The sequence below is a fragment of the Talpa occidentalis genome, unplaced genomic scaffold (assembly GCF_014898055.3).
Source record: "Talpa occidentalis isolate TD23 unplaced genomic scaffold, MPIMG_talOcc4v2.1 talOcc4.6, whole genome shotgun sequence".
NCBI classification, from domain to species: domain Eukaryota; kingdom Metazoa; phylum Chordata; class Mammalia; order Eulipotyphla; family Talpidae; genus Talpa; species Talpa occidentalis.
The window spans coordinates 22,977,267-23,004,153 of record NW_023604972.1 but is presented as its reverse complement, the minus strand read 5'-3'; the positions used below and the strand labels follow the sequence as shown (position 1 = coordinate 23,004,153).

The window sequence follows — 26,887 nt, the reverse complement described above, 5'->3', positions numbered from 1 at the left end:
GCCATGTACCTGGTAAATCCCAGTAAAAACCTGCAAAAGCCACTGAGGGCTCCAGGACTCTCTCCTCCTTTACCCAGTCTGTGGGATCATAGAAAACCTGCGCATAGAAAACCTGTTCTTCCTGCCCCCTACAGTCAAGTGCCAGTTTAGAACACTTAACAGAGTTTGAAATACAATGTTCACTGATAGCAAAACAATCCCATGTTGACTAGACCAATCCTCATATTCTAGAGCACAGTCAAAGCAGGACTCAAAGGCAATCACCCCACTTATGTAGATAACCTGTGCATTTAGTCTCTCAGGGTTGGTGAGACCTGGGTTTTTGTATGATTCACTTTTCTATGGGATTTTAAATGGCATTGCTATTCCAAATGTCTACTCTTTATCTAATGCATTAAAGGTGATATGAGTCTCTTTAATCGCTAGCAGTTGAGCCAGGGTCAATGACGTTCACCAAAGGCTAACCACTTGCAATGTTAAAACAAAACAAAAAAAAAATTTATTGATTCCTATACATGTTGTTCTCAAATACAAAGAGAATTTTTATAATTTTTTAAAAGAAGGAGACCTCCCAGTGGCGCAGCAGGTTGAGCGCAGCGCTGTGAAGCTGTCTGCAGCCTCTGCAGTGTGTGTTTGATTCCCAGCTGGCCAGGGAGATACCCACATGGCGGGGAACACCTCTCCTGTCGTGCCCGCTGCTCCCCTCAGCAGTGTTTTTTGGTGTCTGCCTGTCCTGCTCCCCACCCTGTCTCTGGTGAATTCTCTCACCCTCACGGGCCTCTGGCCTGTATCCCAGCTATTGTATAAATAAAAAAAAAAAAATCTTTTAAAAAACAATAAATTTTTAAAAGAAGGAAGCAAAAGAGTTATCCCCAGTCCACTTTGGCAAAGTAGCACCTGAAGTAATGATAACTGACTAGACAAAAAAGGGTGAAATTAGGGAATCATCAAAACTCTGTTCTGTTTTACTTGCAAACTGTATTGTCCTGAAACAAGATGTATTCTCTGTGATCTTTATGGGACACCACAGATAGCTTCACTTAAATACTTTTCCAGGGTGCCTGCTTGTGTTTCAGAGGCTGAGGAGATAAAAATCACATTTACCAGACTCACTTCCAGATAAGGTTCCTGATATGAATTCATTTTCAGCATTTTTATATAATTATATGAGATTTGAAAAGTAGACATGGTGTAGGGGCCATCTTTCTGCCCTTTGGGCTATTTTCTGCTGATAATTAAGGTCATGAAATGATGAGATTTTTTAAAAGCAGCATTCTGATGACTTTTTCTCTGCTTTCTAGACGTTGGGAGACTTTTTTGCTGTAAGTCTTGGGCACAGGTTTTCTTCAGGAGCTTCTGCTGAGGGCTCCTTATGAGGGCAAGAGAGGAAAACCTTGAAGGCTCTTTTGCCCAGTCTAACTCAGTATTTCTTCACTCCTAGCTGGTCTCCCTTGCCCTTAACATCAACCCAGGGTCCACAAAACTTTAGACCCTTTTGTTTCTGGATATGGGAGGAGATGACCCCCACATCTACACTGATCCACCTGACCTCAACTAGTGCTGTTCCACAGGACAAAATGGAACAGGAGGAGTAAGCACTTTCTCAGTTTAGCCTCTTGCTTGTATCAGTGCATTAAGGGATTAAAGGCTTAGCTCTTTCATTTTTGGCTTATTTCTTTAATTGGATACCTGACACATGATAGCTCAGATTACATTTGTCTTTCTCCTCCAGCTCAGTGGGCTTTGCTCCCAACGTATAGATGGTTGAAAGAAATATTAAACACCACAATTAATCTTAATCTAACAGACAGAGAGATATAAAACTCTGTACCCAACAATTTAAAAATGTGCATTTTTTAGCATTCATGGAGCATTTACAAACATTAAGTGCCTAATCATAAAACATAAGTCAATAAATTTCACAGAATCAGTATTACATAGCCCATGTTGTTGAATTATATTGTACTTTAAATACCAAAATAAAATGATAAAAATTTATGAGACTTATGAAAATTAACTTTGGAAGTTAAAATACACACTTTTCAGTAAATCATGATTCACAGTAGAAATTTCAAATCATGAAATATGAGAACGTTTAGGACTAAACATAGTAATATTTTAAATATTAAATATTAAAATTTATTAGATGAAATGAAAGTAATATTTGAGGGTAATACATAATATTAAATACACATTATAAAAGAGAAATTGTGGAAAATTAGTGAGCTAAGTATCCAACTTAAAAAGTTTAAAAAAAGAACAAATCAATTCAAGGAAACTATTAAATAGAAGAAAGTAATAATGAGCAGAAATAGATGATATGGTAAAATGCAATAGAGATCATCAACAAACAAAAGTTGGCTTTTAAAAAAGATTAATAATGAAGTAGTCATCTGGGAGAAGTTATGGGGGTAAGAGATCATACAAAAATAGAAATAGCAATGATATAAAATAGGAACATAGTCATATATACATCACACATTTAAAAGGCAATAAAAGAATGCTGTGAAAAACTTTATGCCAATAAATATGAAATCTTAGAGAAAAAATATGAATAAAGTAGAAAGCCACCATTATGAAAGAAACTGCAACATTTTCTTTATTAAAGTTAAAATGTTATAATTAAACAACTCTCCATGAAGAAATGCCTAGACTTAGATGTTCTTATGTTGAGTCTTTCCACACTTTTAAGGAGCATTTCATTCTATTCTTACATCAACTATTCTTGATAAGATAAAAGAAGAAATTCTGAACAACATAAGGGAAAATGGAACAAAAGAACCCCCAAAAGTCTACCCCTCTATAAAATAAAAAAAAGTCTCGCTACTGTCAAAATTAACTTTTTCAGAACTCAGATATTTAACCAGATGTATGAAGCAATGCAGGAAACATTTATTCATGAAGAATGGGTGATTCTCATTTATAATAGTAGGTTTTGTGGTATTTTAGCTAATTCTCATCCCATCCCCACCCCTCACTCAGTTGTGGTCTTGAAAAAAGTATAATCTTCATTCCCAGTTGTGGAGGAGAGAATAGGGTAAGTAGCTCTTTCAAAGCTTCATTCCTAATGAATTGTCATTATTTGACCTGTCTGTTGGTTTCTTTGAAGTCCTCACTTAAAAATTGTGTCTTTATTTGAGCTAAGAGATTACCCACTGCTAAAAAACATACAACAAAGAATAGAAACTCTACAGAATTGCTTCAGGAATGTCACTAAACAAACAATAACAAAATAGCATATATTTACTACAAATAATGGCAATTGCCCAAGCAACAGCAGCAATAAACTCTGGAGTGGAAGGAGGGTAATCTCATCTCCAGAGCAGACACGTTTCTGGCAGGATACTCTTCAAGTCTGGAATTTCTACTTGTTTCATTTTAATAACATCTGTCTTTTCATTAATATTCTTCAGTAAGACTTCACTCGTATTTTCTTTAGTTCTTTTTTTTTTTTAAGACAGGGAAGCATCGGACTTTATTTTTATTTTTTTTCAAGATTTATTTATTTATGCATTGAAGAACTGGGGTGTAGGCCAGAGGTGTGCAGGGGGTGAGAGGATTCACCAGAGACAGAGTGGGGAGCAGAATAGGCAGATCTGCTGAAATACACTGCTAAGGGGAGCAGCAGGAGAGGGCTGTGGGTTAGCTGAGTGCAGAGATCAAACACAGGCTGCAGCAGCTATAACATGATAACGCTGAGACTAAACCCCTGCACTTCCAGGGGCAGATTATTTTCTATAGTTCTATCGTTCTTTAAAAGTGTTTTCCTGGGCCTCCCCGGTGGCGCAGCGGTTGAGCGCTGGGTTGCGAAGCTGCCCGCGGCCTCGGAGGCGCCGCTTCGATCCCCAGCTGCTCCCCGGCCACCGGAGGAGGGTCCCACATGGCGCGCAGACCTCTCCTGCCGCCCGCTGCTCCTCTCAGCAGTGTACTTCGGTCCTTCTGCCTGCTCTGCTCCCCGCTCTGGCTCTGGCTCTGGTGAATTCTCTCACCCTCCCGCACTTCTGACTGTACCCAGTGCATGTATAAACAAAAACAAACAAATAAATAAATAAAACATGCCTCTATTTAAAAAAATAAATAAATAAATAAAAAATAAAAGTGTTTTCCTTTAACCCTTTTTCCATAGTTTAGATGGCTGTTTTAAAATCTTTGTCCAGTAAGGCTAACACCTATAATTAATCATTTAAAGATGATTTTCATTGATTGTTCCCCTCTCCTCCCTAACCCCTGCTATGTATGGACTATTATTTCTTGTTTTTTCCAGGTCTCAAAATGTTCTGTTAAAAATGGACATTTGCCTATTTTCCCAGTTTGGGACTATTATGAGAAAGTTGCTGTGAACATTCCTAGCAGAATTCTGAAAAAGTTTATTCTGAAAGTTTTGCCAGTTTTTGTTTTTACTTCTTTTGGATATATTCCTAGGTGTTGAATTGCTGGATCATAGTGTAACTTTAATAAAAAAAAAAACTTATTCAGGAACTGCTAAACAGTTTTCCAAAATGCTGCCTCATTTTGCATTACAGTTTATGAGGGTTCCAGTTTCTCCATACTTTCACCAACATTTGCTATTTTCCTTTTGATTCTATCTTTGTAAGTGTGAGCTCTTTTCTCCTTTTTATTTTGATTTGTCTTTCCGTCATGGCTAATAATGTTGAACGTCTTTTAAAGTGCTTATTGACCATTTGTATATCATCTTTGGAGAAATTTCTATTTACTATATAGCCTCCTTATTTCACTCCAATGATAGTTTTGCTCAAAGCATTTCACCAAAATTGCCCTTAATCTTGCTATTCCTTACTGCAAGATTTCTTTTCTACCCTCTTTCTTGAACATCTAGCACCATTCTCTCCTATAAACACTTTCTTCACTTGAATTCCACAATAGCCCACCTTTCTGAAAGTTCTTCCCTCCTTACTGACACTGCTTTTCTATAACCTTTGCTGATTCCTCCTCATTCCAGGAGCCCCATGACTCAGTGATTGAACTTCTTCTGTTCTCTCTTTACATCCATGCCCTTGAAGACCTCATCCAGCTCATGGCTTTTAATACTGTCTTTATTTTTTTTAAAGATTTGTTTATTTATGCATACAAGAACTGGGGTACAGGCCAGAGGTATGGGGGGCGGGGTGAGAGGATTCACCAGAGACAGAGTTGGGAACAGAACAGGCAGATTGACTAAAATACACTGCTGAGGGGAGTAGCAGGCGAGTCAGGAGAGGTCTGCTGTGCCATGTGGCTGTAGCTAGCTCCCTGGCCAGGGATTGAACTTGTGCTACAGCTGCTGCGAATAGCTTCATAGATTGTGTCTTAACCCCTTGCACCACCAGGGAGGCCCTAATTCTGTCTTTATGCTGGAAACTCTGCAGCCAGACATCCCTGCTGATCTCATGGACTAACTTCCTACTCCCCACCTCCATTTTGATGTTAATACCAACTTGTCCCAACCTGAATCTTCATATTCCTCCCCAAAGCTGCCCTTCCTATTATCCACTGCATGGAACTTCTAATTGTTTAGGCCCAAACTACAGCTTCTTCCCTGAATCTTCTTTCTCTTTTGCCTCAAATTGAACCTGTCACCAAATCCTGGCAACTTTACCTTTAAAATATATGCTAAATTCTTACCCCTGGGAAAATCATAGAGCATTCATTATAAATAGCATGTAGCTATTTTTATGATAAAGCACACTGGAAAAATGGCATGTACAATGTGATTTCAATGATGTAAAATATGCTTCTAATAAATATTTGAAAGGAATCCACAGAAATCATATTCTAATTAAACCTTAGAGATATTTTCATATTGTCCCATATTTTTCTATGAAAATATTTATCAGGCTATAAAACTTCCAGGAAGCTTTCAGTGTTTATAATATTGATGGATGTTAGGGAGTACATACCACTTTAAACAGCCTATGATATAAATGGGGAGGAAAATTCACAATTCTGAAGACCTACTTATACCATATACTAGGCTAGTTGTTTTGTACATAGTGCCTCATTTAATCTTTGACTCTTAAAAAAAAAAATAAAGATTTTTTGGGGGTATAATTGACATACAAAAAATATTTACAAGATTAAAATGTCATTTGGTAAGTTTTCACATATGTATATCACCAAGTCAAGATCATAGACATCTCTACCACCTCAAAAGTTTCCTTGTGCCCCTTTGTAATTCTTCTCATTTTCTGCCTATTTCCCAGTTTCCCAAGCAACCATTGATCTACTTTCTGTCACTGTAGTTCAGTTTGCATTTTCTAGCAATTATATAAATTGAATCATACCTTAGGTACTCTTTTTTGTCTGGCTTCATCTGGACAACCTTTTTATGTCTTATTCACATTTAACAGTTGAAGAAATATTTTCGTGAAAGTTATATAACTTTCCTAAAATTGTGCAGTAGCAAGAGATGGACCTAGAATTCTAACTTTTTTTTTTAAAGATTTATTTATTTATGTATACAAGAACTGGGTACAGGCCAGAGGTGTGGGGGTTAGAGGATTCACCAGAGACAGAGTAGGGAGCAGAATAGGTGGATCCACTGAAATACACTGCTGAGGGGAGCAGTGGGCGAGGCAAGAGAGATCTGCTGCTCCATGTGGGTTGCTCCCTGGCTGGGGATTGAACTCATGCTGCAGTGGCTGCGGATAGCTTGATAGCACTGTCTTTAACCCCTGCACCACTATGGAGGCCCTCTAACTTTATTTCTGCCTGTGACTCAGTGTGTCCGAAGCGAAGCTCCAAATGTTTAAATAAATTGTCAAAAGTTTTTAATACCCTTAAGTATTCAAAGTTGGACAGAAACCACTTATGCCACATGCCTCTTGGTTATCTATATAGCTATTAGAAAAAGCATTGTGACTTCTTTTAGAATTCACTAAGATTGCATTTTTCAGGAGTCTGAGCCATTAACTCAACCTTGATTGACAGAACTCAACCTACATTAACTCAACCTTGCCTTGGACAGAAGATACAATGTGGTATGTTTGGGCAAAAACCCCCTTCCATACGTTTTCTATCAACTTCTCAGAACAGTGAGGTCTACTTCTCTAGAGACTGCTTTTGATTTCCCTTAGATTATTGCCCTCTTTAGAAAGACAGGTGAACTGAAACCACTCAGCATTTTGGCCCCCCAACCCCACCCTCTCTACCTTCTACTCTTTTTTCTAGTTTTTTCCTTTATTAATTTGCAGTAAATCTTCATCATCACGTTTGTTATTACTACTTTATATTCTAGGTGACCTGATTGTCAAGGTAAATGCATGGGATTGGAGCAAAAAAAATTGGCTTGTGATTCTCTAAAACTCCCACATCATTACAGCTTGATTTCCAATCAATTCCAATTTATTAGGCATATATGATACCTTTACATCTAAGAGATCATGTTATGTTTAACCTTGAACACATTTTCAGTATCTACAGTTTAATTAGTGGGTTAGAAGTTGTTTGCATATTGAAAAACAAGCTTAAAAGTGAGAGAAAACAGTATAGTAAGTAGTAAGACGATACCCTGAAACAGGTATTGAAATTAATGAATTCTTGTCAGAAAGGCAGTGAAAAGACCTTCATAGTGTTTTTTTGTTTGTTTGTTTGTTTGTTTGTTTTTTGTGGGACCCTCACCAGTGGCCAGGGATCGAACTGGCTCTGCAGAGGCTGCGGGCAGCCTCACAACCCAGCACTCAACTGCTGCGCCACCAGGGGAGGCCCTTTCATAGTGTTTTAAATCATCAATTTAAACAATGATTTTCATTGTGTGTAGCTATTGTACTCTATGCATATAAAAGTAAATGTCAGACACCATATATTTTGACAAAATTTCTGAAAATCTTAGCTAATTAACCCATGAAAAATAATGCTCTACATCCATCAGGGCAAAGTATTTAAGGAGACAGAAGAAACTGTGGCAGCAGCTCCCAGATTACAAATGCAAGCTGAATACTCTGGGGAAACATGTCAATAGGAACATTGATTGATACATGAGCCTGGCTTAAAAAACTACAAATCAGAAAGGAATGTAAATCATCTTTAGAATCTGATTATTAGGCATCTTATTTCTGGAGGTATGCCCAGCAATTCAGCAGAGTAGCAAGAAAGTACAAGACAATTTCTAAATGATGCTATTGATGAGGGAGAGATAAGTCAACCTCCATCCATTGTCCTGAAAGTCCAGATTATAAATTTGAGCTTTATTTATGAGACTCTGAAGTAGCATCTAAGTCTTTTTTTAGAGACAGATGAACTGAATACATGGAACCTGCCAAATTTTTACTAAAGAAATAAACAAATGTTACCTTTACAAAGAGATTCTTCATGTCTTTATACTTGTGAAACTTATTGTTCTGATATTTCCAAACTTAACTCTTATTTATTTATAGGTAGTGTATGAGGCCTAAGATGTTGTACACAGAGCAAGATTTATATGGGTGATAATAGAGAAATAAATATAGCATAGAAAAAGAAAGAAGACAAAGTTTTCAATTCAAGATATCTGGTTGAAAGGCACGAAATCAACAGAACAAAAGTATAAAATGGACATTAGGGTAAAAGGTGGGAAATGAAACATTTTCATTTAGACAGGATTTCAGCTCTTTTGACTTCAGTGACATTTTATTTTAGAGATACCAAGTTCCTGCGTCTATTTTTGTATGTCCTACATTTTATCAAAGCGCTGAGAAGGCCCAGAATGTGGAGAGATGAGGATGCCATGTATTTTCTGATTACCTTGACCAAGGTAATTGAACCTTTTCCCATCTCTAAAATGAGACTTCTCACAGCACCCACGTACCAGAGTGCTGCTGGGATTCAGCTGGTCAAGCCTGTCAAATGCTTCCTAGTGGGAAACCTCAATCATGTTAGTTATGACAAGGGGAAGTATGTAGAACCTATTGCAGGTTGTTTTGGTGGAACTCCAGGTTTTCTCCTTTGCTTGCCTTGATTTGTGGAATGGGGTCTGTTTCTTTTTCTTGTTCAAAGCAGCCATCACCAATTCTGTTTGCTGATGCCCATAAACTTTCCCACTCCAGTTGTCCTTACAGCAGAACCTTGGAAATCCAGGCACTCTCAGTTGCCTAAGAAGAAACATTCCTTTTGAGATCATGTGTTTCATCTCAAAACTATTTGGCCCATTTTGTACTCTGCTTCATAATAAATGTGCATTTGTTATAATGTGAAATATTTCCCCCACATTTTCTAGCACATTTGTCATACCAGGAGGCTATTATTTCCAATAACTCCTGGAATGTGATTGCATGTTCCCAGGGTATAAAAAAAACCCAGCTTGACTTTGGAAACAACCCAAATGCCCAAAAATAGATGACTGGATCAAGAAGATGTGGTACATATACACGATGGAATATTACTCAGCATTCAAAAAAGATAAACACATGCAATTTGCAGCAACATGGATGGCACTGGAAGGGATCATGCTCAGCAAAATAAGCCAGAAAGAAAAAGAAAAATACCGGATGGTCTCACTCATAGCAGGAATCTGGAAAACTTAAATTAGGGACCTGGAAAAAGAATAACTATAAGAAAGAAAATATCAAAATCAAGAAACAACTATGAACCAGAGACACTCTATGGGGGGTGAGGGGCGGGGAAAGGAGGGCTTGGGGTCAAAATAAGGGGGTTGCAATTGTATGGGGAATATAAAAAGAAAAAAAAAGAAAAAAGAAAAAAAACCCCAGCTTGAGGAAACAGACTGACTCCCAACTCCTAAGTCTGTTCCATCAAGAAGAATCAATGAAGGCAGATTCTTTGTTCTGAGAGTCAGGAGCAGGCATTTCTCTGGATGTTTTATCCAGTACTGGATGAGTATCATGAGTTTTCATTTCCCTGAATGATCCCTCTCTCAGGGGCATGTCCTTATGTTGGTTTTCTTAGGCCAGGTTTTAAAGAAGCAGAGTCAGAGAGAGGAATTCTATGCATCATCATTTATTTATTTATTTTTTGTGGGACCCTCGCCCCGGCGCTGCAGAGGCTGCGGGCAGCCTCGCAGCCCAGCGCTCAACAGCTGCACCACCAGGGGAGGCCCTGCATCATCATTTATTGATGGAAAAGTATTACCATAGAATAAGCCTTTAAGGGTAGGGGGGAAGCAAAATAAGGAGAGGGAGTGAGGCAATAGGAAAAGTCTGGCCTCAACTTGATCCAAAGGGAAAAAGCTCTGGAGTTTGAGCCTCTGCAGAAATGTCCTTCTTGTGAGACAAGGCAGCAGCTTCTGTACCCCAGAGTTAGTCAGTTACTGGCTGTTTGAATCCTTTACCAGGTTGGCAGCTTCTGAGTAGCATGGTTTGGAATACAATCAGTGAATCCCTTAGACTTGAGTTCGCTGCCATATCTCCTTTGCTGTAAAGTGGGCCACACAGCCTGCTGTGACATTATGGGGGCCGCCATGCCAGGAGGAAGCAAAGAATCTATAAGCCCTCAGATAGTTGTGTTGATGGCGCCCTGTAGGCAGGAAAGGCAGACCTATCCCAGAAATATTTGTCCGTGTCCATGAGGATGAGCTACCACATGAGTGGATGACCTTGCATATGGCATCATATCAGGAGCTCACCAAAGCCTTCTCTGTGTTAGGCATTTCATGGTCATCCACCTTGGTGAACATAATATTGTCACTGTAATGGATCAGTATGATGTTCTGTGGGATGTCCAGAAATTCCAGATCTCTTCACACTATGTTATGATGAAAGCATAACCTTAGGAAAAAATCAAAAATGTATATTCTTGCCAGTTCTATGATGGCTAATAATGTCAATAATCTTTGCCTGTGTGATTTGGCCATTTGTAAATCTTCTAAGATATTTCTATTTGGATTGTTTGTTGATTTTAAAAATTTAGTATTTCTCTTTTTGTTATTGAGTTGAAGGAGTTCTTTATATGTTTTAGACATAAGTCCCTTCTCAGATATATGATTTACAAATATTTTTCTACTACTCTGGGGGCCACCTTTCCACTAGGTCATCTAGTAGGGCCCTCACTACAACATGTGTTTACTGACCACCTGTAAAATACTGAAGCCACTGTAGATGTCAGGAATTTGCAGGTCAATAAGATATGGTCCCTCTCTGCAAAGGAAGTTTGTCTCAGAATTGGGACTTGGGTCTGCTCTTGATTTTCCTCACTCCTTTCATCCCATTTTATCTCTCCAACATTTCCAACTGCCCCAGAGCTCAGTCCTAAACACTGCTCTTTTCTAACCATTCTCATCTATAAAGGAATGATTCCAAAATTTGTATCCCCATCTCAGATCTCTCCTCTGAATGCCACTTCCTCTATATAGCTAGTAGACATTGTAAAGTTGGGGCTAAATTTGAACTTCTGATATTACTCTCAAGATTGGCTCTATCTCTACCTTTCTGTTTCATTAAATGGTAATAGCATTCTTCATTGCTCAAGCCAAAAGAATTGAGTCATCTTTGATTCCTTTTTCTCTCTTCCATCCACAGTTCCATTTGACAGAAAATCCCAGTATCTCTATATTTGAAATATATCCAGATTCTAACAAGTTGTCACCACTTTACTGTAACATCTGTGTTTGCTGTCAATAACATCTCTCATCTGTGTTATTTCATCTTCCAGTTTATGCTCTTGTCTGCCCCCTGAAGTCTATTCTCAATGTGGCAACAAGTTTGAGCTCATTAAAATATACTTGATGATTTCACTCATGGTGGGGTGTGGTGACATGCATCTGGGGAGGTGTGAATCTATTTCCCTAAATCATAAACAGTATTGTAAACCCCAGTTACCTAATTTAAAAAAAAAAAAGAAAAAAAAAAGTTGATGCTCCTGCCATTATATACAGTTTCCTTCATGACCTAACCTTTCTTCCCCCCTTTAACTCTCAGACCTCTTCTACTCCTGCACTGCTCCTCACTAACTACACTCAGCCACACTGACTTCCTCTGTCATGTTCATTCCTCAGGGCCTTTGCACTTGCTGTTCCCTCAGCATAGAATGCTCTTCCTGAAGTATCCTCGTGAACCCTCCCTTGCCTTCTTCACACCTTCACTCAAAAATTCTCACTGACATAGGTGCTTTGGTGGTGGGAGAGATATGGTGACCACAGCGGAGGAGAGAAATCCTATACTGTCAATAAAGTTAACAAGGATGTAAAGCATGGCACTTCACTAAAATAATAATAATAATAATAATAATAATAATAATAAAATTCCCCTCACTCAAGGTTCAGTTAGGAAGATGAGCTATTGTGAGTGTTGTGAGACAAGGGATTTATTATGGGAATTAGATCTTACACACTTGTGGGAGCAGCTGGGGAAGTGAAAGTCAGGAGAGGTGCATTTGGAGGATCAGATAGTCACAGCCACTTCCCCTGAAGCACTGGTGCAAGGCAGAGCTTGCAGGAAATCTGAGAAGCCAAGAATATTCAGCCACTAAAGTGGACTGTGAAAGGGGAGCTTGTGGAATGTATTATGAGAATCTGTTACTTCTGTGAAGTTACAACCTCTGACTTTGTAGCCAAGCATCTGGTGGTGAGCCTAGGACCATGCTTGGCTGCTCTTCTAAGCTTTTAACTTTCAAATGAACACAGAACTATAACATGCTTCCCCTTAATATGATGCCATTATTTCTCAAACAGCTGAAAACACAGAATTTCACTTTCTCCATATTAGAGTTATTTACGTTCATTCTTTTTGCTGAGTTAAACCTCTCTTTGATATTCTATAATATAAATCCTGAGAGTTAAAGTTAACCACTTTGAATACATTATGTTAGATAGTAGGAGAATGGGAAAATAAAAAAGAAAATGTATGGACAAATATATTCTTACCCAAATAAGAAGAAATACTCATAACTTTAGTCCTTGTTTCTGCAACTGATGATGTGATCATCATTTGTATTTATGATTTCCTTCTTTTATTCCCATAGGCCCTAAGCATGGTTTGGGAGAGAAGAGACTTTATAGCAAGAATGCAAGCCAGGGGAATCGGAGTCACTTGCTTGCACTGCTTCCTCGTTCATCCTCAGGACCCATTAAAGGTCAGTCTTGATGGGCCACTTCTGCTTGGGGCAGGTGCTGCTCTGGAAATAAGCTCTATGGCTTTGTTATCTACTGGGGCCCAGCATGTGATGAGCACTTCAGTTTTGCTTGGTCCAACAGCAAGTCAGGAGTTGTTTCTCAAAAAGGAGAATGGTTATCAGGAGAAAATGCCATAATTGAGCCCCAAATCCTAAAGGTCTGCTCTAAGAAGCCAGCAAAAGGTGGCTTCTGCATCCTCATCTGTCACAGGCTTGTTGATCACCTTGGGACCCATTGAATCCAGCAGTCCAAGGGGTAGCACAGGTTTCAGGGCCCCTGGGCCAGATGCAGAGTCATCTCCTTCTCTGTAGTCCCCTCGAAGTGGAGAAGCCCTTTGAGCTGCTCGATGCATGGGTCAAAGTAGCCATCTTAAATAGGTGTGTTGTCTCACAAGTACTCTGCCCACATTAGGCATTCTGCTTTCTCTCACTGATAAGGGCATCGCATGCAGCAACTTCCCCTTCCCCTAGGAAGGGATATCTTGACCTGGCTTAGGTCTCTGGATTCCTAGAAGTTTCATGGAGGTTTGAGGTTTCCAAATATACGTGTTTTTTTTTTTTTTCTGAAAGATTTATTTACTTATACATACAAGAGCTGGGGTACAGGCCAGAGATGAGGGGGGTGAGAGGATTCACCAGAGACAGAGTGGGGAACAGAACAGGCAGACCGACTGAAACATACTGCTGAGAGGAGCAGCGGGTGAGTCAGGAGAGGTCTGCTGCGCCATGTGGGTTTCTCTCTGCCTGGCTGGGGATTGAACTCATGCTGCAGAGGCTGCGGATTGCCTCATAGTGCAGTGCTTAACCTCTTGCGCCACCAGGGAGGCCTCTAAATTTTTGTGTTTTTATACATGCCCCAAGGTGTCTGGAGAGTTGTGCCTTCCCTGCTCTGCCGCAGGTCTAGTCCATATGAAGTCACGCCCCACTCTCCATGCAGATTGGTAAAATCCAAACTTCTTCACTTTCTCCACTGTCCCCAGCACATCCCATGGTCCAGGAACACTGGACTTTTACCGCTCTCTGAAGATGCGGTGCCCTTGGAGGGGTCCAGAGCCTCAATTGTATTCTGTCAGTATTGAATAATACTGTTGAATAATAACTATTCTGCCTCGGGATACATTTCTACTTTTCCTTCTAAATAGAGATGAAATGTCTCCTCTGAAACCTGCCCCTCATTTTCCTCCACTGTGCCCCTCAAAACCTTTTTTATTCCTTGATTGTGCATTTATCACACGGTGTGAGAATTACCTGCTTACATGTGAGCTCTCAATAGCAGAGTCTGCCTTACTTCTCTCCCTATCCCCTGGTGGTTCTATGCTTCGGTTGTTGCTCAGTAAATGTGGGCTAAATTAATTAAACTTCCTTTCTAGCCAATTGTCTTCAGTGTGGCTGTGATCAGTGCAGGGTGGTATGAATGAACTTAATTAGCCCTTAATTTGAGTAAGTAATATGCTCAATTTTGTTCTTCTCATATGTTAATTTTATAATTGCATTTATAACCAGTTTTACGGATGGGAATGAAATCCCCACCATCCCTATTACCACAAAGATTTGGAATACAATTTTACCTGTTAATGGAACAAGAAAAATCCTCACATCATGGATGTAATTCATCTTATGTTGAAAAAAGCCCTAGATATTGTCCATAAATGTGTGACTGAGAAATGGATTTGTCCATTTAGGTGACCAGAAGGTCAAATGATGGAGACAGGATTGGAATTTGATTATGATTAATATACTCCTAGTGTTCTAATATAATGGTTCTGAGAAACCATGGCCTGGCAGATACAAGAAAAGCCTGAGAGCCAGAAACTGGCAGTGTCCCTGTCAACCCTGCCATGAGCACAGTACACCCTGGCCCTTAGATTGGAATCCCTCAGTGGCCATGGCAGGGTCCCCATGCCCCATAGGATGGGTATGGTCCACTGTCAGGACCTCAGGTCATTATGCCCTGGCATCATACCATTCTCACTCCTTATTCTGATTCCACTGGACCCAGCAAATGAATTTCTGGTCATAAGTAGGCTTCTACCACATCATAGTGGATAGTTGCAGTACTTACCATAAATCAAAAGGTAATCTGCGAGTGTGTTCAATATAAAGTATTACCTACTTCAGTTTGGGCAGCCTGCTTACCTCTGCCTTCTCTCAAACCAGCACATGTATTGCCATCTCCAAGCATTGTATATGCTTGTCTGTGGCTTTCCTTAGGGCTTACATATTATATTTTTGTGATTTTTTTTAATGTTTCCCCCTTGCCTCTTCCTATCAGTTTTGCAAACATTTGTGGCTAGCATGGGCTCTCAACTGTGTACCACTCACCCATTTTTTAATTGACATCTAAAATTTTTTTATCATAAGTTTAAATTAATTCAGACAATATAATTTCTGATGAGTTAGATATATTGATAAAGTGTTACTCTTTTAAATCCATCCAGTGGATGGGCCTCCCCGGTGGCGCAGCGGTAGAGCGCTGGGTTGCGAAGCTGCCCGCGGCCTCTGCAGTGCCGGTTCGATCCCCGGCTGCTCCCCAGCCACCGCAGGAGGGTCCCACATGGCGCGCAGACCTCTCCTGCCGCCCGCTGCTCCCCTCAGCAGTGTACTTCGGTCCTTCTGCCTGCTCTGCTCCCCGCTCTGGCTCTGGTGAATTCTCTCACCCTCCTGAGCTTCTGACTGTACCCAGTGCATGTATAAACAAAACAAGCAAACAAGCAAACAAATAAATAAAGAAAAAAACATGCCTCTATTAAAAAAAAAAAAAAAAATCTTAAAAAAAAAAAAAAAAAATAAATCCATCCAGTGGCATTAAATGTCATAGCAATTGGATACCCTTTATCATGTGTTTTTAAAATACTTAAGCCAGCTGTTCACTGGACATTTTATATCATTCCTTTTACTCTTTATCTCATATTCCATTCCATTTGTTCTAGAAAATTTTATTACGATATAATGTATTTTTATTTCCCAAAGTATTTTATCATTCTAACAAAATTCTCTACAATCTCGAAATTAAACTTTATGTTTATTACCTGTGACCTAAGTCTTTAAATATTTAGAAATAGCTTCTAGTTTGAGTTACTATTATTGCCAGTATTGTTAGTCAAAATGTCACAAATAGGTTCCAAATTTTATGGATTATTATTAAACATAAAAATTAAAATTTGTTTGGAAGTGTATCTTTTAGTGAAATGAAGCTGCATTTTTAAATTTACACACTTGTAGGTAAAGAAAGGAATTACTGTTTCTAGAAGATTGTGATAACAGTAAACCCATTGAGACAGAGCTTGACATCAATTTCGTTCCTCTTTTACTATATTGTATGTATATGCTCTTAGAAACCTTGTTCATGTAAAAAGAACAGAGGAGAATAGAAGAAATTTTGTGGCAATGCTACTACTAAGTTACTTGCAAAAACCATGTTCAATCTTCTATTAACTGACAGTTTTACTTTTTCCATCTTCAATTTTGTTAATTGCAAAGTGGAATCACTGGGCTTATAAAACAATCCAGCCTTTATAATCTTTAGCTACCTCAACACTGTGGGCAGTGTGTTGAACTGTGCCTTTGCTTAGCACAATTTGTGTTATACCCGAGGCAATTAACACAACTGAGTTAAATTCAGGTTGGGACAACAATGTTCTGTTTCTGTAAAAAGACTGAAATGTAACTATGAAAAGAAAGATGGAGAAGAGGACCAGCCTGACATAGGCATGTCCCCAGGCTGACCTTTAGGAAAGACCTCTCTTTTACTGCAGTGGTTGTGAGAACTGGGGAATGAAAACTACTATAATCATCACAGAGTTTCTTAGCTGCTTTGATGTATGAACCCTGGTTAAAAGCACTTACTTTGATGTTCCTTTATTTAGCTTTTGAATTAATTTCTCCTAATTTCTGTCTGTATTTTCTCTAGTCTAAGAGATTTGGACATGTCTGGGATAATTATAACCAGCTAGTGAGACATTTAGTAGCTTGAGGGTATAGAGGCTGTTTTCTAATAGCTTAATAAATGTAATTATCTCACATTAACTTTAGAGGACGAATGATTGGTTCAAATAGTGGATGTCTGTTGCTTTCACTACTCAGCATTTATTAACAACACATTATTTTGTGGGGTGGGAGGTACCCTTACCATTTCCCAGCCGTTTGCTTTGGTGGGGCTGAACCCCCTGGCTTCAGGATGGGCAGGAGACTTAGGTCAGACTCTTAATTCCAGGACTTTGGCCAGAGCTGATGGGATTATTGGCCAGGAAAGTGCGTCTCTAGAGGGCAATGCAGGCCAGTTGGGAGCTGAGAGGCAGGCTGTGGAACTAGAGAAATCCGGGCGGGCTCTGTTGGACCCTTTGTGTTGTCACAGGGTCGTGCCTGGCCTCACAAGGTCTGTGTGCCAGTCTCTCTTGCTCTGTCTGCTCACCTGTAATCCAAAGTGCCCTGACTGATATGGAAGATCACCTTTAATAAGATCTGTGTACTCTCTAATACTAATGAAAAATTGAGAATTTTGTAAATATAGATTACTGTAGGAGGTATAGATCTATGTTCTCATGCAATGAAAAAGCATCATCTACTGTCTAAAAGTCATCTCTATATTTTCAGTATAACTTACTTTCTATGATTATCATAAAATACGCATAACATAAAGCTGTTTTTAAGTGCACAGTGCAGTGGCATTAAGTGCATTCACATTGCTGTAGAGTCGTCACCACTTCTTCATCTCCATCTTGCAAAAATGAAACTCTGAAAATGTAACTCCTTTTCCTCCTCCCTCAAGCCTGCAGCATTGTGTAAGGCTAATACCTGTGGTAAGTTACTCAAAATCTCGAGACATTCATTGTATGTTTCTTGTTACTGCAAATCACATTTGGGGAGACCCATTGTAAAGCAACCAACCCATTCTGAGCAGGTTTATGAACGGTTCTAGCAGCCACATGCTCTTCGCCGTGGTTTGTAGTCGCTCCAACAATCCTCCGTACACTCCACTCCTCCACCCTTAACACCGCACTACCACCACACCGCACTCTGCTGCACCACCCTTATATTATCAGTCTTTTAGCGCAGGTGTACCCACTTCAGGTGCCCGCCATCAGGCATGCACCCAGGATCACAGGGCTCTCTCATCTATCCTGATGGCGGAAGGGCAGAAAAGCCTGATACCTTTTACCTTACCCTACACCCATATTTCAGTTTTACTGTTCTTTCTACATGTTGCAAAGTCAATACTCTGAATCTAAGAGAGTTTTTTAGTGTGTTTTTGCTGTGTCACCACAGAAAGGGATGATAACATTTTGCCATAACTTTTCAGACCTTATTTTTGTCTCAATAATTCTGACAATCTCTAAAGTTAAGAAATATTAATTTGTGTTAAGAAAAAAATTCTTTTACAGTGTTATGAAGGTATTTATTTGGAGAAGATGAGCATATTGGTTTCCTAGGGTTATGGTAACAAAATGCCATAAACTGGATGGCTCAAGAGAATAGAAATCTATTCCCTCATAGTTCTGGAGACTAGGAGTCCAAAATGAAGGTGTTAACAGGGTTGATTCTTTTGGAGGGCATTAAGGCAGAAATCCATCCATTGCCTCTCCTTACCTCTGCTGACAGACAGAAATTCTTGGTGTCCTTGTGTTGTAGATGCATGTCTCAAATCCTTTTCCCCCTCTCTATGAGGTATTCTCCCCATATCATTGTACTTTCACATGCTGTCCTCTTATTTGGACACCAGTCATAGTGTGTTAGGGGCCCATCCTACTCCAGTATGAGTTTATCTTAGCTAATTATATCTGTAATGACCTTATTTCCAAATAAGGTCACATTCTGATGTACTGGTTAAGGACTTCAAGATATTAGTGGGTAACAGATGGGATCGAAAATTGGTTATATCTTTTAAAATAGAGTTGACCCTTGAACAACATGAACTGCAGAGGTCCACTTTTAGGGGGATTATTTTTCTTTCCTGGAGTTCCACAATCATGGATTCTGGGATTTGGACATCTACAATTGGTTGAATCCATGCTGTGGAACCCACAGATTTGGAGAACTTTAAGTTATATGCAGATTTCCAGCCTGAGTTCACGTATCAGCTGTTATCTGATAGTTTAACTTTTTTGGAATGGCAGGTCAGTTAGCACAATGACCAATTCACTGACTAACTGTATGATATGTTTGTTAAATGAATGTTGCCACTAAGAGAGGCAACTCACCAAGAGAGGACTCAAAATCGATCTAGTGAATGGGTCAGATTATGACTGCTTGCCACATAGTAATTGGGCTTTAAAAGTTCTGAAAAGAGAGAAATCTCTCCCAATTCCCAGTTATTGAGATATGTAGTTTATGGGAGAATGGGGATCATATGGGGAATTATTATTTCCATTTAATAGCAAATATTTAAAAAGCAAATATTTTCCCTTAAAATTTCATCTCAAATGAAATTATGTTTTATACTTTGGATTGCTTTTAGACCAAGTCAGTTTGTAAACTGCTAAGTGCTAACTCTAGGTACCTTTGGAAAATACCTTATGAACTAATAATCGAATTTGACAAAAAATGTCGTTTTCTGGATGTCACAACTCCTCTTTAAAAGGTTTTGACACCATGCATAATCATACCAAGGTAGGAGAGAATATTCTGGAGTAATAAAAACCCCAAAAAGTCAGTGACTTAAAACCACAATTGTTTACTAGCTGCTCACAATGCCCATCTGAAGAACACCAGGTGAGAGAAACTCTGATGTCCCTCAAGGATCCAGGCCGAAGGAACACCGCCGGGACATGAGCAAAAGGCACTCTTGCTCTCAAAGTTTTCACCTAGTATGATACATCATTTTCACTCATATTTCATTGGACAAAGCAAGTCATCTAACATACTTGGCTTCCAAGAGGAGTGAGAAATGTAGTTCTTCATGTTCTCAGGAAGAGAACTGGAATATTTGGATAGGCCCAATGTCTACCGTGTTTGGCAGATGGCTATCTAAAAGCAATTGTGATTGGAAATATGCCAAGTTAGTAGTATAGAAAAGGGATCACGATGTCAGTTGGTGAGACTTGAGATTTTTGGTAGATTATCAAATGTTTTCTTTACTATATTCTTGCCAGATTAGCTGGTATTTATATTCACTTTTTTTCCTTCAGGAATTATGTAGTGATTTGTATAGCTCGGTGCTCTAAAAACTCTTCTTTCTCAATTTCCTTTTAAAATTCTGAAAAGTTACAGCTGTGAATGAGTTCTCTAATCTAGATTCTTCCTTCATGTTTTATTTCTAGCCACTTGCATCTAGGACTTAAAAAAAAAAAGAACCACCTCTGCTAGAGAATTCCATTAAAAGTCAGTCTGACATTCAGTTGTATAAATTACATTTTACTTCATACATTTAGGTAAATTATTTAACTAACCTATATCTACTTAAGACTCAACTTCCTAGCCTATGAAGTCAAAAGATAATTGTTCTTACCTCATTGGGCATGTTGAGAATTAAATGAAGTGGTAATTGTAAATATTACCTAATATGAATATTAGCTGAGTCTTATACAATACTTATTAGATGCCAGTCCCTGTTCTAGTGATCCATGCAAATTGGCTCAATTAATTCTCACAGTAACTCTGAGAGGTAAGTATTATTATCCCCACTTCATAGATGAGGGAACATCTATGAAGCACAGAAAAGTTAAATAGCTTACACAGTGTCACCTAAGTAGTCAGTCAATAAGGCAAAACCAAGCAGTTTGTGCCAAAGACCTTGAACTTAACCTCTGCATTCAGTGCCTAGAACATAGTAAACTCTCAAAACTTATTTTTATTTTAGTAATATTATTATTATTACTTAACTAAAATGTGGCCCTTTAGTTTTCTTGTGGAAAATGTTGAAACCTCTTTTTTCATGAAAAATGAGATATTTGATTAAAATGCATCAAAAATATCATTGGCACTGAAATTAAAAATAAACCCTAAGATATATTGTGGTTTTTGTCTGGTGTGTCCTGGTGTTCCTCTCATTCTCTCTCTGTGTCCCTCCCACACACCCTGCCTCTTCTTTTATTCCTCCCCGTATTCTCTTAGACCACTGGCTCTAGGGAAATCCAGCTGTCACTATATGAAGACACTCAGGCTGCTCTCATGGAGAGGAACTAAGGTCTCAGGCACTGCCAAAAACCATGTGCTCAAGCATGGAACCAGATGACTACAGACAACCATGGTCCCAGCCAGTAGTCCCAGTTCTTTGACTGAAATGTCATGGAGCCCTCGAGACACCCAGCTAAGGTGCTCCCAGATGCCTGGGCCCCAGAAATGGTGAGATAATAAAATGTGGCTTTCAGATGCAAAGGGTAGTTTGCTAATTAGCAGTCTCCAACTAAAACAGATATTCATATCTGGAAGTTGGGTACTGTTCTGATGAAAGCCAAAATGTGAGAGTGGCTATTTTAGAGATTGTTTTGAATCCTTTCTTTTTCTTTTTTTAAAGATTTATTTATTTATGCATATAAGAGCTGGGGTACAGGCCAGAGATGAGGAGGGTGAGAGGACTCACTAGAGACAGAGTGGGGAACAGAACAGGCAGACTGACCGAAATACACTGCTGAGGGGAGCAGTGGGCGAGACAGCAGTGGGCGGACAAAGCAGACAGAGGTCTGCTTTGCCATGTGGGTTTCTCTCTGGCCGGCCAGGGATCAAACTCGTGCTGCAGAGGCTGCGGACTGCTTCCCAGTGTGATGCTTAACCCCTTGTGCCCCCAGGGAGGCCCGATTTTGAATCCTTTCTAATTCATGTTTATGAAATGTTATAATTTTGATTTTTAATTTTTATAATCAAAATAATAGAATTATTTCTTGCAAAGGTATTGGCTTGGAAACTATTTCTATGAGAAATCATATCTCAGTTCATTAAAATAAAGACAAAATTCACCTTCAAAGAAAACTCATTTGTCTTTTAAGAATAGCATTTCAGAGAATCAAAGAAATTAGAGGTAGGAAAATCAATTAAAGCTAATCTACCAGCTTGTCAGAAAAGATTGCTTTCTACAAAATATATTCTCATGTTTTGTTCAAGTTAATTTCAAATGTCTCAAGAGATAGAACTCTTGTTATATCCCTTTGAAGTCTTTTCTTTTATCTAATTGACCTTATGGAGAACCTTTTTTCCTAATATCTAACCTCCACGTTAAGTATTTATTCGGTGCTGTTATTTTAATTATATTTCCTTTTCCTATACCAATGTTCCTTTCCCTCCGAAATTCGTTTTTATATTCTCAGATATTTTGAAGGAGCTGTGCTTTATTTAACCTAATGACAGATGTTTACTTACAGTAATAATCTTTCAAATCAGAGAGATTTTTAGGTCTTTTTAAAAATTTTTTCATTATCCATTTCAGTCCCGCTCTCTTTCTACTCTTCTCTCAATCCTTCTGCCGCTTTCATTCTCTTGCTCTGCCTTCCTCTCTCTCTGCAGTCCTTGCCGTGAGGCACATAAAAGTCGAGGTGCTTGGCAGGAACAAGTACAGAAAGGAAACTATAAATTTCTGACTTGGTTGAGGAGATTATCAACTCCTCTGCCAATTAGCATTATATTTTTTATTTATCTCTAGTCTGAGGGAAGCCTTTCTCTTAAAAGTAATTGGTTCTTTTTAAACCTCTTATCATTTTAGCATCATTCATTCCGATTCCCTCTTCCTATTTAATTATGCTGATGTGAGTTTAAAATTACATATTTTTCTATGTTGAATGTTATATTTATGGTGTACCTTTTGAACATGAACAAAATATTTAAGTTCTCTCCCTTACCTGTTTAATTATTTGTGAGACACCATACACGTTGGTACTCTGGATTCAACTTTCTACTGTCTGATGATGAGCAAAATAAAGAATTTAGGAAGTAAAGGAGATTGCTCGAGCATAAGAACATACATTCTTTATAGCCACAGGCATTAGTCAATAAAATGGCAGTGTCTGCTGTACCAACTCTCGGTAATCAGGGCAGAGACAGAGTGTGATGAATTTTATTGTGTGTTTTGTGTTCATAAATTGAGTTTCTATGAATTCCTGTATAGAGTCTTTTCATTATTATTCAAGAACCTGGGAATAAGTGTTTATAAAATTTACTAAGTACATTTTTCAACAGCAAAAATTTGCAGAAAAATTTAATTGGCTTTCTCCTCTTCTGAGATAGCTACCAGGGCTTTAAAAATAAAAGCATACTACCTTTCAGTAGAGTCATAACATCTCATTAGGTAACAGCCTAAGCTCTGGACTGAGATTGCTTTGTTCAAATTCTGCCTCTGACTTTTAACACCTGTGTGACCTTAGAAAAGTAACTTAATTCCTCTATGCCTCAGTTCTCTCTGTATAAAATGGTGATACAGATAAGTTTACTTAGTTAATAAAGTGCTTAGTATAGTACCTTAATAAAAGCTAATTTTCTTTTTTCTTTCCTTTATTCACTAAATAGATCTTTATCAAGCATCTTCTGTGATAAACTTGAAACAAAGCAGCAGCAAGTATCAAGTAACAACAAAGAATTATACACCATATAATTTTATGTAAGAGGTGCAACAAAAGCATGTGACAGGCTCTGGAACCAAGAAGTGAGCCATTAACGGTGGTAGACTCAAGGAAGAATCTTGGACCCTGAAGACAGAAGGTCTTGAAAAGTGGACAAGGTGTGGGAGTGTAGGGGCAGGATGACACGGAGCAGGATCTCTATGATCCGAGCATATGGGGTAAAGGAGGAGTGAGTCCTGGAGCCCTCGGTGGCTTTTGCAGACTTTTATTGGAATTTACCAGGTACAGGGCAGGCAGGGGTACTGGGGGGGCCAGGAGGCCTGCCAGCCTCCCAGCAAGTCTTCACTCTCTCTGGGCTCTCCGGTGTTCTCTCCTGGCCTTTTCTTCTCTTCTCCTTTCGCTCTTTAGTTCTCTTCCACTCTCTGCTCTACTGGTATCCCCGTGACACCGCTCTTACAAGCCCAGTCTTAGCTCAGGTGTACACGCTTAACGCATGCCCACATCCTACTCCAAGTGGCCACCATCAGGCATGTATTCCGGACCACAGGGTTCTATCACCAATCCTAATGGAGGGAGGGCAAAAAGCCTGATACTTTTTATTTACCCTGCAGGGAGGTATAAATGGGTCTGTTTGCAAAGCAGGGGGTATATCCCAGGCAGAGAGGACAGCATGAACAAAGGCACCAAAGCACTGAAGGACATGATGTTTGCCAATGAGTGATTAAGTGTAGGTAAAGCATTATGGGGTGACAGAGTGGAGGAAGGGAAAGACCCTCTTCATATTTTTGGTGAGTCCCCTAAAGTTGGAGTTTGGGTTGTGGGAGGGTCTCACTTCACAATATGGAACCTGAAGGTGCCTGGGGCCGGGGGATTGGTAGTGAACATTTCCTCTTTCTGCCTTTTACCTTCTAAGGCATGGACCTGTGACCTTGAATATTCCCACCTGTGATATTGATTAGAGAGAATGTAACGCTAATTTGCAAGGGTTAAGAAACAGGGGTCACAGCAGGTGACTGGTCTTTGTCACTTGTGGCCAGACTGCTGCAGATTCTGCCCCTCTTCTGAGTCAGGCTCTCCCTCTTGTGCTGTTGCAGTGGGCTACCTGACAACCTGCCCGTAATTTTCTACCTATGAGGGTTCGTCTTGCTTATAGCCAAGAAATGACTTAAACAACACAGGATTTAATCAGCTGGATTTGTTATTGGCATTTCCTAAATTTTGTTCAATGAATATGAAGTACTTGTAAAAAACATTTTTCATTTAAATATAAAACTGAAAGTGTTTAAAGTAAAAAATTTATGTAAAATGTAAAAAAATCCCACATGGAAACAAATGGGTAAGATGAATAAATGATCATAAATATAGTGATTTAATGTGTACTGAATGCTTATCTATAAGTCAGGCACATTATGATGAGCTTTATGTGCATTATGTCATGATATACTTCCAACAACACTGCTTGCCAACACTAAGTATGTGGATTTGTAAAACTAGCATGTATGTAACACTCACGACAGGTACTAAGTATGTAATACTAAGCACATGATGTGGCTATCAACATTTTAGGAAAGGAAATTGAGGTTAGGAGAGAATAAGTCACTTCTAAACCACTAGTGAGATGTTGTTTAGCCAGTATTTAAAATCCCATAGCCTACAACATCTAACTCTTAAATCTATGGCATCACAGATGAGCACGTGACTACTTTTCCCTAAGACGTTGACTAAACTTTTATTTATAAAAGAGGTAATGTCTGAAGCTACACCTTAAAGAATAAGTAGGATTTTGTCAGGTAAAGAAGATATAAAAGGATGAATACATACTGGGGAGGATGCGTGCAAGGGCAGAGATATGAAGAGCTGTTTTGTTTTCTAGGAATCTCTTGTGGAGCTGAGGCAGGAGTTTAGAGAGTTATGAGCTGGGGAGAGGGAAGGTCAAAGGGAAGTTGGTAGGGGAGGAATCCAAATGTAGGCTCAAAATGGGACAAGCGCTTGGTCATGTGATCCTTAGGTTTGGTAGTTATGTTTTTAATTCTTAAGCCACTGGAAGTCATCAGTGGTTTTAAAGGAGGGAAATGACATCATTGGCATCTTTTTTTAGAAGGCTCACTCTGGTGTAGCATGGAGGAGGGACTTGGACTGAGAGTGATGGGTGTCACCAAGGTCAAGTTAGCAGAATTCTGAAATAGAACATGAAAAGCCAGCAGGAGTGGGGAAGGAGAGGAGGGCCCAGATTTGAGCGGCATCCCTGAGGTGTGAACAACAGAGCTTGATGACTAATTGGATGTGGGTGGTTAAGGAGGAAGGAAGAATTGAAGATGACTGAGATTTCTAGTTTGGAAAGCTGAGTACTTGGTGATGTCATTAACTGAAATAGGAATGGAAGGAAATCTATGTGAGGCCTACCAGAAGCTTCATTTAATCCTAAACAAAGCCAAGAAGAGTAAGATACCCATTTTACAGATGAGAATGTCAAGTTTCAGTAAGGTTAAATAACTTGTCTAAGATCACACAGAATGTAAATTTAAAAGGTGAAATTGAAATGGGTCTTATTCTAAAGCCCATATATTTCCATTCCAGTGTAGTATTCTACACACTGACAATCATATTGGTTTAGAAAACATAGGGTTGAAACTCTGGGCAAAGGCAAAGGTGGAAACATGGGCGTCCCAGGATTAGGAGAGGGACTGAAGGCTCACACTATTGGGATAAGGACTAGAGCATCACTGTCCAGTACAATTTTCTGTATAATTAAAATGTTTTCTCCATGCACTGTCAATATAGTAGCCATTAGGTTATTTGGCTATTGTGCACTTGAAATGTAGAATTTGAAATTTTAAATCTAATTTTAATTAGTTTAAAACTAAATAACCAGCTGTAGTTCGTGACAAACATTTTGGACAGTTTAGGAGTACAGGCACCAGCCAGGCATGGAGAGGGTTCTTTCAGAGGGGAACTTTGCCAATATACTCCCCTCACCCCCATAATCACTGGGTATTTAATCACCTGCCTTATATCTTTGGTTAAGATTAGTTGTAAATTTGGGGGCCACCATTCATCAGTAAATAAGGGGTTCTTTCCTAGTGCGAAGTTATTTTACCAAGTCTTGTCCTTGGAAGGAGAGTAAATACAACTCTCCACTTTCTTTGTTATGAAACAAAAATCACAATCATTTTCTCTGTACTTAGACTTTCTGTTGGGAGTGTTATTTAATGCTGCAGGCAAACTGCCTCAGTTCAAATCTCAGCTCTGCTGCTGATTGCACTTTGCTTTGAGTTAGTTACTGCATATTCTTAAACTTCACTTTCATTACCTGTGAAATAGGGATAACAATAGTACCTTTCTTATAGCTTGGTTGTGAGAAAACA

General features: G+C 39.1%; 1 protein-coding gene across 8 annotated transcripts in view; it reads left to right on the top strand.

Annotated features, from left to right (window-relative positions):
• The window catches only part of APBB2 (amyloid beta precursor protein binding family B member 2), a 359,532-nt gene that overhangs the window by 6,218 nt on the left and 326,427 nt on the right, over positions 1 to 26,887 (top strand). For 7 of the 8 annotated variants that reach the window (XM_054688339.1, XM_054688343.1, XM_054688342.1 and 4 more), the window contains exons 1-2: positions 21,088 to 21,318; positions 23,470 to 23,680. The gene's annotated coding sequence lies outside the window, so the exon portion shown is untranslated. Of the gene's footprint in view, positions 1 to 6,893; positions 6,978 to 12,888; positions 13,000 to 21,087; positions 21,319 to 23,469; positions 23,681 to 26,887 lie in introns of those variants that run through there. The other variant, XM_054688336.1, reaches the window with a different exon arrangement.